The 12,832-nt window shown below is 39.3% G+C and overlaps 2 pseudogenes; one reads left to right on the top strand and one right to left on the bottom strand.

The window, feature by feature from the left end:
• The first annotated feature begins 5,882 nt into the window (after positions 1-5,882).
• Positions 5,883-6,852, top strand: LOC114226036 (olfactory receptor 8B3-like; annotated as a pseudogene).
• Positions 6,853-7,187: 335 nt separating this feature from the next.
• On the bottom strand, positions 7,188-8,195 carry LOC114226025 (glyceraldehyde-3-phosphate dehydrogenase pseudogene; annotated as a pseudogene).
• Between the last annotated feature and the right edge of the window lie 4,637 nt (positions 8,196-12,832).

Genomic DNA, 12,832 nt, shown 5'->3' on the forward strand with positions numbered 1-12,832 from the left:
GCGAAATAAGTCAACCAGAGAAAGACATGTATCATATGACCTCACTGATATGAGAAATTCTTAATCTCAGGAAACAAACTGAGGGTTGCTGGAGTGGTCGGGGGTGAGAGGGATGGGGTGGCTGGGTGATAGACATTGGGGAGGGTATGTGTTATGGTGAGCGCTGTGAGTTGTGTAAGACTGTTGAATCACAGACCTGTATTTCTGAAACAAATAATACATTATATGTTAAAAAACAAAGAAGAAGAAGAAGAAGATAGCAGGAAGGGAAAAATGAAGGGGGAGAAATTGGAGGGGGAGACAAACCATGAGAGACTATGGACTCTGAGAAACAAACTGAGGGTTCTAGAGGGGAGGGGGTGGGGGGATGGGTTGGCCTGGTGATAGGTATTAAGGAGGGCACATTCTGGATGGAGCACTGGGTGTTATATGAAAACAATGAATCATGAAACACTACATCAAAAACGAATGATGTAATGTATGGTGATTAAGATAACATAATAAAAAAAACTCTAAAAAAAAAGACATAGAGTGACTGAATGGATAAAAAGTAAGACCCATCTATATGCTGCCTACAAGGGACTCACTTCAGACCTAAAGATGCATACAGATTGAAAGTGAAGGGATGGAGAAGTATTTATTATGCAAATGGAAGTGAAAAGAAAGCAAGAGTAGCAATACTTATATCAGACAAAATAGACTTTAAAACCAAGACTGTAATAAGAGACAAAGAGGGACACTACATAATAATAGATGGAACAATTCAACAAGAAGGTATAACAATTGTAAATATTTGTGCAACCAACATGGGAGCACCCAAATACGTAAAGCAGCTATTAAGAAATAAAGGAAGTAATTGATAGTGATATGATAATAGTAAGGGACTTTAACACCCCCACTTATATCAATGGATAGATCATCCAAACAGAAAATCAATAAGGAAACAGTGGCTTGGAATGACATATTGGACCATATGGATCCAACAGATATATTCAGAACATTCCGTCTGAAAAGAGTGGAATACATATTCTTTTCAAGTGCACATGGAACATTCTCCAGAATAAATCATACATTAGGCCACAGAACAAGTGTCAACAAATTCAAAAGATTGAAGTCATGCCATGCATCTTTTCTGACCAAAACACTATGAAACTAATCTTCAACCAGAAGAAAAAAATCTGGAAAGACCACAAATATATGGAGGTTAAATAACATGCCGCTAAAAAATGAATGAGTCAACCAAGACCTCAAAGAGGAAATAAAATAAATGGAAACAAATCAAAACAAAAACATGATGGTCCAAAACCTTTGGGATGCAGCAAAAGCCGTCCTAAGAATGAAGTTTATAGCAATACAGGCCTACCTCAAGAAGCAAGAAAAATCTCAAATGAACAATCAAATCTCATACCTAAAGGAGCTAGATAAAGAAGAACAAACAAAACCCCAAACCAGTAAAGAAGTAATAAAGATTAGAGCAGAGATAAATGAAATAGAAACTAAAAAACAATAGAACAGATCAATGAAACCATGAGCTGATTCTTTGAAAAGATCAACAAAATTGATAAACCTTTAGCCAGACTCATTTAAGAGAGAGAGAGAGGAGACAGACAAAATCAGAAATAAAAGAGGAGAAAGAACAACCAACACCGCAGAAATACAAAGGAGTATAAGAGAATATTATGAAAAATTATATGCCAAAAAATTGGACAAACTAGAAGAAATGGAAAAAATTCCTAGAAGCATATAACCTCCTAAAACTGAAGCAGGAAGAAATAGAATATTTGAACAGACCTATTACCAGCAATGAAATAGAATCAATAATCAAAAAACTCCCAACAAACAAAAGTCCAGGACCAGATGGCTTCACAGGCAGATTCTACCAGACATTTAAAGAAGAGTTAATACCTATTCTTCCTCAAACTCTTCCAAAAAATAGAAGAAACACTTCCAAATCCATTCTACAAGGACAGCATTATGCTGATATCTAAGCCAGGTAAAGACACTACAAAAGAGAACTACAGGTCAGTATCTCTGATGAACATAGATGCAGAAATCCTCAACAAAATATTAGCAAAATGAATCCAACAGTACATTAAAAAATCATTCACCACAATCAAGTGGGATTTATTCCTAGGATGCAAGGTGGTTCAATATTCACAAAACAACCAACATGATGCATCACATCAACAAGAGAAAGGATAAAAACCATACCCTCATTTCAATATGCAGAAAAAGCATTTGACAAAGTACAGCATCCATTCATGATAAACACTCTGAATAAAGTAACAGCTAACATCGGCTAACATCATACATGATGGTAAAAAACTGAGAGCTTTTCCTCTAAAACCAGGAACAAGACAAAGATGTCTACTCTCACCACTTTTATTCTACATAGTACTGGAAGTCCTAGCAATGGCAATCCAACAAGAAAAAGGAATACAGAGCATCCAGATTGGTAAGGAAGAAGTAAAACTTTCACTATTTGTAGATGACATGATATTATATATAGAAAACCCTAAAGATTCCACCAAAAACTATTAGAACTGATAAATGAATTCAGTACGGTTGCAGGATACAAAATCAACATGCAAAATCCATTTAATTTCTATACACTAATAATGAAGTAGCAGAAAGAGAAGTTAAAACAATCCCATTTATGATTACACCAAAAATAATAAAATACTTAAGAATAAACAGCAAAGGAGGTGAAAGACCTGTTCTTTCACTATACAACATTAATGGAAGAAATTGAAGATGACAAAAACAGTTACAAGACATTCCATGCTCATGGATTGGGAGAACAAATATTGTTAAAATGTCCATACTACCGAAAGCAATCTGCAGATTTAATGTAATCCCTATCAAAATATCAACAGCATTTTTCACAGAACTTGAGCAAATAATCCTAAAATTTGTATGGAACCACAAAAGACCTCAAGCATCCAAAACAGTCTTGAAAAAGGAAAACAAAGCTGGAGGTATCACAATTCTAGATTTCAGGTTATACTACCAATCTATAGTAACCAAAACAGTATGGTACTAGCATAAAAATAGAAATATAGATCAATAGAACAGAATAGAGACCCCAGAAATAGATCTACAATTATATGATCAATTAATCTATGACAAAGGATGCAAGAATATGCAATGGAAAAACACAGTCTCTTTAACAAATGGGGTTGAGAAAACTGGCCAGCTACAGAAAAAAAAGAAAAGAAAAGAAAAAAGAGAAAGAAACCTTATACCGTACACAAAAATGCACCCAAAATGGATTAGAGACCTAAATATGAGGCCTGAAACCATAAAAATCCTAAAAGAGAGCACAAGGAATAATTTCTCTGACATTGGCCATAACAACATCTTTCTAGGTATGTTTCTTGAGGCAAGGGAAACAAAAGGAAAAATAAACTATTGGGACTACATCAAAATAAAAATCTTCTGCACAGCAAAGGAAACAGTCAACAAACAAAAAGACAACCCACTGAATGGAAGAAGATATTTATAAATGATATATCCAAAACGGGGTAAGTATCCAAAAAAAAAAGAGTAAGTATCCAAAACATATAAAGAACTTATACAATTCAACACACACACAAAAATCCAATTTAAAAATGGGCAGAAGACATGAGCAGACATTTCTCCAAATGAAGACAATATAGATGGCCAACAGACACATAAAAAGTTGCTCAACATCACTTATCATTCACTCATATGAAGTGAGGAGTATCACCTCACACCTGTCAGAATGGCTAAAATCAACCACACAGGAAACACCAGGTGTTGGTGAGTTTGTGGAGAAAGGGGAACTTTCATGCACTGTTGGTGGGAATGCAAACTAGAGCAGTCACTGTTGAAAACAGTATGGAGGTCCCTCAAAAAGTTAAAAATAGAATTACCTTATAATCCAGTAATTCCACTACTGGATATTTACCCAAAGAACACAAAAACACTAATTTGAAAAGTTATATGAACCCCTGTTATTTATAATAGCTAAAATATGAAAGCAACCCAAGTGTCCATTGATAGATGAAAGAAATTGTATGTATATACAGTGGAATATTAGCTATAAAAAAGGATGAAATCTTGCCATATACAACAACACAGTTGTATCTACAGAGTATAATTCTAAGTGGAATAAATCAGTCAGACAGACAAATACCATATGATTCACTCATATGTGGAGTTTAAAAAACAAAATAAAACAAATTGAGAAAAAAAGAGATGAAATAAAAAAATCAGGCTCTTAGCTAGAGAACAGACTGATGGTTACCAGAGGGGAGGTGGATGGGAGGATTGGTGAAATAAATGAAAGTGATTAAGAGTACACTTATTGTGATGAACACTGGGTAATGTATAGAATTGTTGAATCACTATACCTGAAAATAATAAAACTGTACCTTAATTATACTGGAATTAAAAAAATAAAAAATAAAAAATAACTTTAAAAGCAAGAAAGGCATTATCCTTTTGGAGTTAACCCAGGAGGAACAATAACTGAATTGAATTACTGCAATATTTGAAATATTTCAGGTAAAGAAATAAGCCTGTAGGCAGAATCTATGGAAAATTTTCATTTAAGATATGAGAAGAAAAAGAGAAAGAACCTATGCAATAGATTTTCCTTAAGAGATGAAGATGATAGGAAGATAGGAGTTTATTTTTGCTTCTACCTTGGAGGATGTACAACCCTTAGAGTGAAGTGTAAATTTGATTAGATTTTGAGTCCCTAAGGAGCTAAATAGAGATTGTGGTTCTGAGTGTAAACACAATCAATCCCCTATTTCTCTTTTACACATAGAATCTATTGCTTGGGGAAGAGCCTGAGCAAACTTCTACCCTGTTTTTATAATCAAGTGCACTTTATCATTCAACTCACATTCAATCTTCTGTGTTTTTTATCAAGTAGCAAATGTGATAATAATAAAGACTATTTTTCTCTGCCCCTTGAAAGAACTCAAAGTTATAATCAGAAGTTATGATTTGTAGTCCAGAAATATTTGAAGAGCATATTTAAAATTAAGTCTGGGCTATATCCTTTTAGAATTAAAGGAACCAAAGCCTCAGAGCCTGAGATTGCCTTTCCAAGACCACAGGGGTAAATACCAAGGATAAGGAAGCACCGAAGTTTTTTGGCCTTAGGAGGGTGAGTGTTTGAATTCTGTTTATATCAGTGTCTTTGTTTTGAGATGGAGGTCCAAAAATCTAAGATAAGCCCCTTTCTTTCCCATTTATGTAGTCCTGAGACTCAAATGAAACTGGCAGGAGAATATGCTTCAGGGGGATAAGAGAATGTTTGGAGATCAGGGGGTAGAGTGGATGCAGTATCTCAGTAAGTTCCCTCTCCATGGGTGGAACTCTCAATCTTCTAGATTTATGACTTTTTCTCTGTGACATGTGGCAGTAACTCAACCTTCCCTAGACGCTGGTTCCTTAGTGTTGGTTTAGAAATAACATTCATGGTTCCCAACCCACCAAGTCTAATCTGGTTCATCAGAGGCCAGCTTTAGGTTATTAGGATCTATGCCTCCAATTTTGCTGGTGAGAAGTTTCAAGTGAATGAAGAAATTGTGCAATCAGAGAAGGATGATTCTGTCCTGGGCCATGCTTCTTCTTACTGACGCTTGGTTTTCCAACAGTCACATTTGCATATGGCAGCACTGGCCTTTCCTCTGCAGGCTAAGTTTGTTGATGCCCTTTGCTGTATCTACCTCATTAAAACTCTAGTAAGGGAAAGTCCTGTCACTTAGTCTCATGCCAATGGAAAAGGCAGATTCTGTGTCCAGGTTGGGCTAGTCTTAGACATTCCTAGTACACACTCCCTTATAAGATGGGATATTACAGGAAGAGCTGAGTTTTTCTGTAATGCAACTCATTTCTCCTGTGTCCACAGATCCCATTAGAGAGGAATGACTCCTGGAAATGCTTCTTTTGTGACTGAATTCATTCTGATGGGATTAACAGACCTATCAGATCTCCAGCTCCCCCTGTTCTGCCTGTTTCTAGTCATGTATGTGTTCACTATGTTGGGAAATTTGGGCCTGATAACTCTAATTGGGCTGAATTCACACCTCCACACCCCCATGTACTTTTTCCTCTTCAATTTGTCCTTCAGAGACCTCTGTTATTCTTCCCGTGTTTACACCCAAAATGCTGATTAACTTCACATCAAAAAAGAATATTATCTCCTACTTTACTTTTTTTGTTTTTTTGACCCAGCTTTACTTTTTTTGTTTTTTTTTTTTGTGATTTCTGAATGCTTTGTGCTGACATCAATGGCCTATGATCGCTATGTGGCCATCTGTAACCCACTTTTGTATAATGTTATCATGTCCCCTAAAATGTGTTCCAGCCTTATGCTTGGTTCATATTTGATGGCATTTTTGGGTGTTATGGCTAACACTGGATGCACGCTGAGACTGACCTTTTGTGATGCAGCCATTATCAACCATTATTTGTGTGATATCTTCCCTCTGCTCCAGCTCTCCTACATGAACACTTATGTCAATGAGCTGGTGGTTTTCACTGTGGTGGACATCGACATCATTGTGCCCAGTGTAACCATCTTTGTCTCCTATGGTTTCATCCTCTCCAGCATCCTGCACATCAGCTCCACCAAGGGCAGGTCCAAAGACTTCAGCACCTGCATTTCCCACATAGTTGCTTTTTCTCTCTACTTTGGGTCAGGTGCATTTGTATATCTTAAACCATCTTCTGTTGGGTCTATGGATGAGGGAAAAATCTCTATCTTTTATACCAATGTGGTTCCCTTGATGAACCACTGCATTTATAGCTTGAGGAAACAAAGACATTAAACTTGCTCTGAGAAAAACCCAGAGTAGGAGGGTGTTTTGATCAGAATCACTGTCTGTGGGTATAATTATAGGACTGGTATATTCTGTTTCTTTTGTCAGAATAGTTTAGGTGGGAGTGTTTATATCCTATATCTTTGTTACCATTGTGAAGGAAATTTGATTTTTCTGTCAGTTTGTTTCCATTTTTTTTTTTTTTTGGCTGGGTACAGTATACTTTATTGTTGGTACATGACAAAGTAGGGCTCCCCAATTCCCTCCTCTACTTCAGGGGTTCTGGGATGGAGACTATAGAGGTGTGGAAATTCTCAGTGTGTTGGGGGATGAGTTGGGGCATGTACTGCCTACCAGCTGAGAGCCTCGTTCTTCTTGTTCTGTCTAGCGCTGTTGGTCCAGTGGGGTCTTATTCCTTGGCAGCCATATAGCCCATAAGTTCACCAGCCAGTTGGTGTAGCCAAATTCATTACCATACTAGAATATGAACTTGACTAAATGGTCATTGAGGACAGTGACAGCCCCAGCATTGAAGGTGGAAGATTGGGTGTCATTTTTAAAGTTGCAGGAGACTACCTGGTCCTCAGTGGGGCCCAGGATGCTCTTGAGGGGACCCTTCAATGCCTGCTTCACCAGCTTCTTGATGTCATAGTACTTGGCAGTTTTCCCCAGGTGGCAGCTCAGATCCACGACTGACACTTTTGGGGCGAGGACATGGAAGGCCATGCTAGTGAGCTTCCTATTTAGCTCAGGGATGACCCTGACTACAGCCTTGGTGGCATAAGTAGAAGCAGGAATGATGTTCTGGGAAGCCCCCCAGCTATCATGCCACAGTTTCCGAGCTGGGCCTGGCATGGTCTTCTTGGTGGCAGTGATGGCATGGACTGTGGTCATGAGTTCCTCCACAATGCCATTGTTGTAATGGATGACCTTGGCCAGAGAGGACAAGCAGTTGGTGCTGCAGGAGGCATTGCTGACAATCTTGAGAGAGTTGTCATACTTCTCATGGTTCACACCCATCGCAAATATGAGGGCATCAGTAGAATGGGCAGAGATGCTGATCTTCTTGGCCCCACCTTCAAGTAAGGAGCAGCCTTCTCCAGTGGACTCCACAGCATACTCATCACCAGCATCACCCCGTTCGATGTTGGTGGGATCTTGCTCCTGGAAGATGGAGATGGGCTTTGCACTGATGACAGGGTTGCTCTTCTCAGCCTTGACTGTGCCTTTGAGTTTGCCATGGGTAGAATCATACTAGAATATGCAGGTCATGTAGTTGAGGTCAATGAAGGTGTCCTTGACGGTGACAGCATCCACTTTGTCAGAGTTAAAAGTACCCCTGGTGACCAGGTGCCCAATATGGCCAAATCTACTTACTCCAACCTTCACCATCTTGTCTCTGAGATGGTGCTGTCACTGCACCAGAAGATGTGGCTGTGTGTCAGACAGGGAGGAGCAGAGAGCCCAATTTGTTTCCAATTTTTTAATAATAGATCTTCCTTCCTTATCATTTTCAGTGTCTTCTCCTTTTTATCACTTTAACCATTTATGAATAACATTAACAAATAAATTTATCTCTGTTTTTTACATTATCATTAGGGAATTTCTTTTTTTCTCCTGGAAAAGGATAAATAGGTCTGTTAATGATCATGTAAAGTAACACTATGGTGATCTTATACCTGTGGGGGTTTCTTATACTATGCTTTTGGAATCAGGAATCAGATAATCTTTACTCCTGTCTATACCCTTCCCTGGCCTGTAATGTGTCTCCTTGAAATGTCACTGTTTCACAGATACAGCAGGCTCCAGAACATCTATAAAATATAATCCACTTTTGGGGCGGAGCAAGATGGCGGAGGAGTAGGAGACCTGGATTTCGTCTGGTCTCAGGAATTCAGTTGAATAGGGATCAAATCATTCTGAACCCCTACGAACTCAACAGGAGATCGAAGAAGAGAGTAGCAACAACTCTCTGAACAGAGAACCGACCACTTACTGGAAGGTAGGACGTGCGGAGAAGTGAATCCGAGGCGATATTCAGGAGGAGAGATGGCGGCCGCTTCTGGCAAGTGCTAGAGCCGCGGAGCACAAAATCGGAACTTTTAGAACTCGGCTCCGCTGAGGGACGTCGCTCCAGTGGCTAAGCGGGAGGGTGGAATCCTCGCAGGACAGTGTGGTCTCAGGACCCTCGGGGTCACAGAAAGACCAGGGTTGCCTGAGTGCGGCAGAGCTCCCAGGTATCGGGGCAGGGAAGCCGGCTGCAGAGACGGAGCCGAGGCGCGGGCTCTCAGCTCGGGGTTGCCATAAACTGTGATCCGCAGCCCAGTCGGGCCACTGCTCCTCCAGCAGGGACCCAACAAATGGCAGAGCTGGGGAGACTCCCCTTCCTCCCCCGGGAGGAGCGGCGCGGGAGCACACCGCAGGGATCTGCTGGGTTTGGAGACTCCACACGGGGTCGGGTGCCAGAGATAGAAACACTCGGTCACACGCCGGGTGAGCACGGAGTGCGGCCAGAGACCAGGGAGTCAGGAGTGACTGCTTTTCTCTGGGGGCGCACTGAGGAGCGGGGCCCCAAGTTCTCAGCTCCTCTGGGCGGAGATTGGGAGGCCACTATTTTCACCCTGGTCCTCCAAAGCTGTACTGAGAGCTTGCAGGGAACAAAAGCTCCTGAGAGCAAACCGGAGCAGCTTGCTTAGCCCAGACTCACAAGGGCGGGGCAATTCCGCCTCCGGCAAAGACATTTGGAAACCACGGCAAAAGGACCCTCCCCCAGAAGATCAGCACGAACAGCCAGCAAGCGAAGACCAAGTTTACTGATCAAGGAGAACGGGAGAACTCCAGCGCTAGGGGAATACTGCATATAGAATTCATGGCTTTTTTTTACCATGATTCATTAGTTTTTCAAAATTAATTTTTTAACTGTTTTTTTTATTTTTTCTTTTTCTCTTTTTCAACCAACATCTTATCATCCCTTTCTTTAAAAAAACATTTTTCATTTTTCATTTTTAGAGTCATATTTTATCCCTTCATAGTAGTTACCCTTATTTTTGGCATATAAGTTGTTCTCTCTTTCAAATTTTGAGATACAGTTCCTTCTAACAGATCAAAATATACCCTAAATCACTAGTGCATGGCTTTGTTCTAGTCTCCTGCCTGATCACATTCTCTTCCTTTTTTTTTTTTTAATTTTCTTCTTTCTTTTTTCAAACAACTTCTTATTGTATCAATTCCTTTTCTAAAATCTTTTGTAATTTTCATCTTTATAGTCATCCTCCATCCCTTCATTGTATCAACCCTTATTTTGTACATATATAAGTCTTTCTTCCTTTAAAATTTTAGGAGGCACTTTTTTCTAACAGACCAAAATACGCCCAAAATCTAGTGTGTGGCACTGATCTATGCAATAGGCTGATCATATTTGATCATATTCGGGGTTTTTTTGTATTGTTCTGTTTTTGTTTTTATCTTTTTCTTTTTCTTTTTTTCTTTCTTTCTTGTCTCTTTTTTCTTTCTTTCCCTTTCTTTTCCCCTGGTTTCAGGTCTTTTCTGATTTGCATAGAGTATATTTGCTGGGGATGTTGTTAACCTGTTAGCATTTTGTTCTCTCATTCATCTATTCTCCTCTGGACAAAATGACAAGACAAAAACAATCACCTCAGCAAAAAGAACAGGAGATAGTACCGTCAGCCAGGGACCTACTCAATACAGACATTAGTACGATGTCGGACCTAGAGTTCAGAATCATGATTTTAAAGATACTAGCTGGGTTTGAAAAAAGCGTGGAAGTTATTAGAGAAACGCTTTGTGGAGAAATAAAAGAACTAAAATCTAACCAAGTCAAAATCAAAAAGGCTATTAATGAGGTGCAATCAAAAATGGGGGCACTAACTGCTAGGATAAATGAGGCAGAAGAGAGAATCAGCGATATAGAAGACCAAATGATGGAAAATAAAGAGGCTGAGAAAAAGAGAGAGAAACAACTACAGGATCACGAGGGCAGAATTCGAGAGATAAGTGATAAGATAGACGAAACAACATTAGAATAATTGGGATCCCAGAAGAAGAAGAAAGAGAGAGAGGGGTAGAAGGCATATTGGAGCAAATAATAGCAGAGAACTTCCCTAATGTGAAGAAGGAAACAGGCATCAAAATCCAGGAGGCACAGAGAACCCCTCTCAAAATCAATAAAAATAGGTCAACACCTCGACATCTAATAGTAAAACTTACGAGTCTCAGAGACAAAGAGAAAATCCTGAAAGCAGCTCGGGAGAAGAGATATGTAACCTACAATGGTAGAAATATTAGATTAGCAACAGACCTATCCACAGAGACCTGGCAGGCCAGAAAGGACTGGCATGATATCTTCAGAGCACTAAACGAGAAAAATACGCAGCCAAGAATATTATGTCCAGCTAGGCTCTCACTGAAAATTGAAGGAGAGATAAAAAGCTTCCAGGACAAACAAACACTAAAGGAATTTGCAAACACGAAACCAGCCCTCCAAGAAATATTGAAAGGGGTCCTCTACGCAAAGAGAGAGCCTAAAAGCAGCATAGATCAGAAAGGAACAGAAACAATATGCAGTCACAGTCACCTTACAGGCAATACAATGGCACTAAATTCATACCTTTCAATAGTTACCCTTAAGGTAAATGGGCTCAATGCCCCAATCAAAAGACACAGGCTATCAGATTGGATTAAAAAACAAGACCCATCGATATGCTGTCTGCAAGAGACTCATTTTAGACCCAAAGACACCCCCAGATTGAAAGTGAGGGGGTGGAAAACCATTTACCATGCTAATGGACACCAAAAGAAAGCTGGGGTGGCAATCCTTATATCAGACAAATTAGATTTTAAAACAAAGACTGTAATAAGAGATGAGGACACTATATCCTACTTAAAGGGTCTATCCAACAAGAAGATCTAACAATTGTAAATATCTATGCCCCTCACATGGGAGCAGCCAATTCTATAAGGCAATTAATAACAAAAGCAAAGAAACACATCGACAACAATACAATAACAGTGGGGGACTTTAACACCCCCCTGACTGAAATGGACAGATCATCTAAGCAAAAGATCAACAAGGAAATAAAGACTTTCAATGACACACTGGACCAAATGGACTTTACAGACATATTCAGAACATTTCATTCCAAAGCAACGGAATACATATTCTTGTCTACTGCCCATGGAACATTCTCCAGAATTAATCACATCCTAGGTCACAAATCAGGTCTCAACCGGTACCAAAAGATTGGGATCATTCCCTGCATATTCTCAGACTACAATGCTTTGAAACTAGAACTCAATCACAAGAGGAAAGTCGGAAAGAACTCAAATACATGGAGGCTAAAGAGCATCCTACTGAAGAATGAATGGGTCAACCAGGAAATTAAAGAAGAATTAAAAAAAATCATGGAAACCAATGAAAATGAAAACACAACTGTTCAAAATCTTTGGGATACAGCAAGGCAGTCCTGAGAGGAAAGTATATAGCCATACAAGCCTTTCTCAAGAAACAAGAAAGGTCTCAAATACATAACCTAACCCTACACCTAAAGGAGCTAAAGAAAGAACAGCAAATAAAGCCTAAACCCAGCAGGAGAAGAGAAATAAGAAAGATCAGAGCAGAAATCAATGAACTAGAAACCAAAAGAACAGTAGAATAGATCAACGAAACTAGGAGCTGGTTCTTTGAAAGAATTAACAAGATTGATAAACCTCTGGCCAGACTTATCCAAAAGAAAAGAGAAAGGACCCAAATCAACAAAATCATGCATGAAAGAGGAGAGATCACAACCAACACCAAAGAAATACAAACAATAATAAAAACATATTATGAGCAACTCTATGCCAGCAAATTAGATAACCTGGAAGAAATGGATGCATTCCTAGAGATGTATCAACTACCAAAATTGAACCAGGAAGAAATAGAAAACCTGAACAGACCTATAACCACTAAGGAAATTGAAGCAGTCATCAAAAATCTCCCAACAAACAAAAGCCCAGAGCCAGATGGCTTC

This window comes from Eumetopias jubatus, unplaced genomic scaffold (assembly GCF_037043125.1).
Source record: "Eumetopias jubatus isolate StellerSeaLion01/CBP00866 unplaced genomic scaffold, mEumJub1_p1.0 scaffold_13, whole genome shotgun sequence".
In the NCBI taxonomy this organism is placed as follows: domain Eukaryota; kingdom Metazoa; phylum Chordata; class Mammalia; order Carnivora; family Otariidae; genus Eumetopias; species Eumetopias jubatus.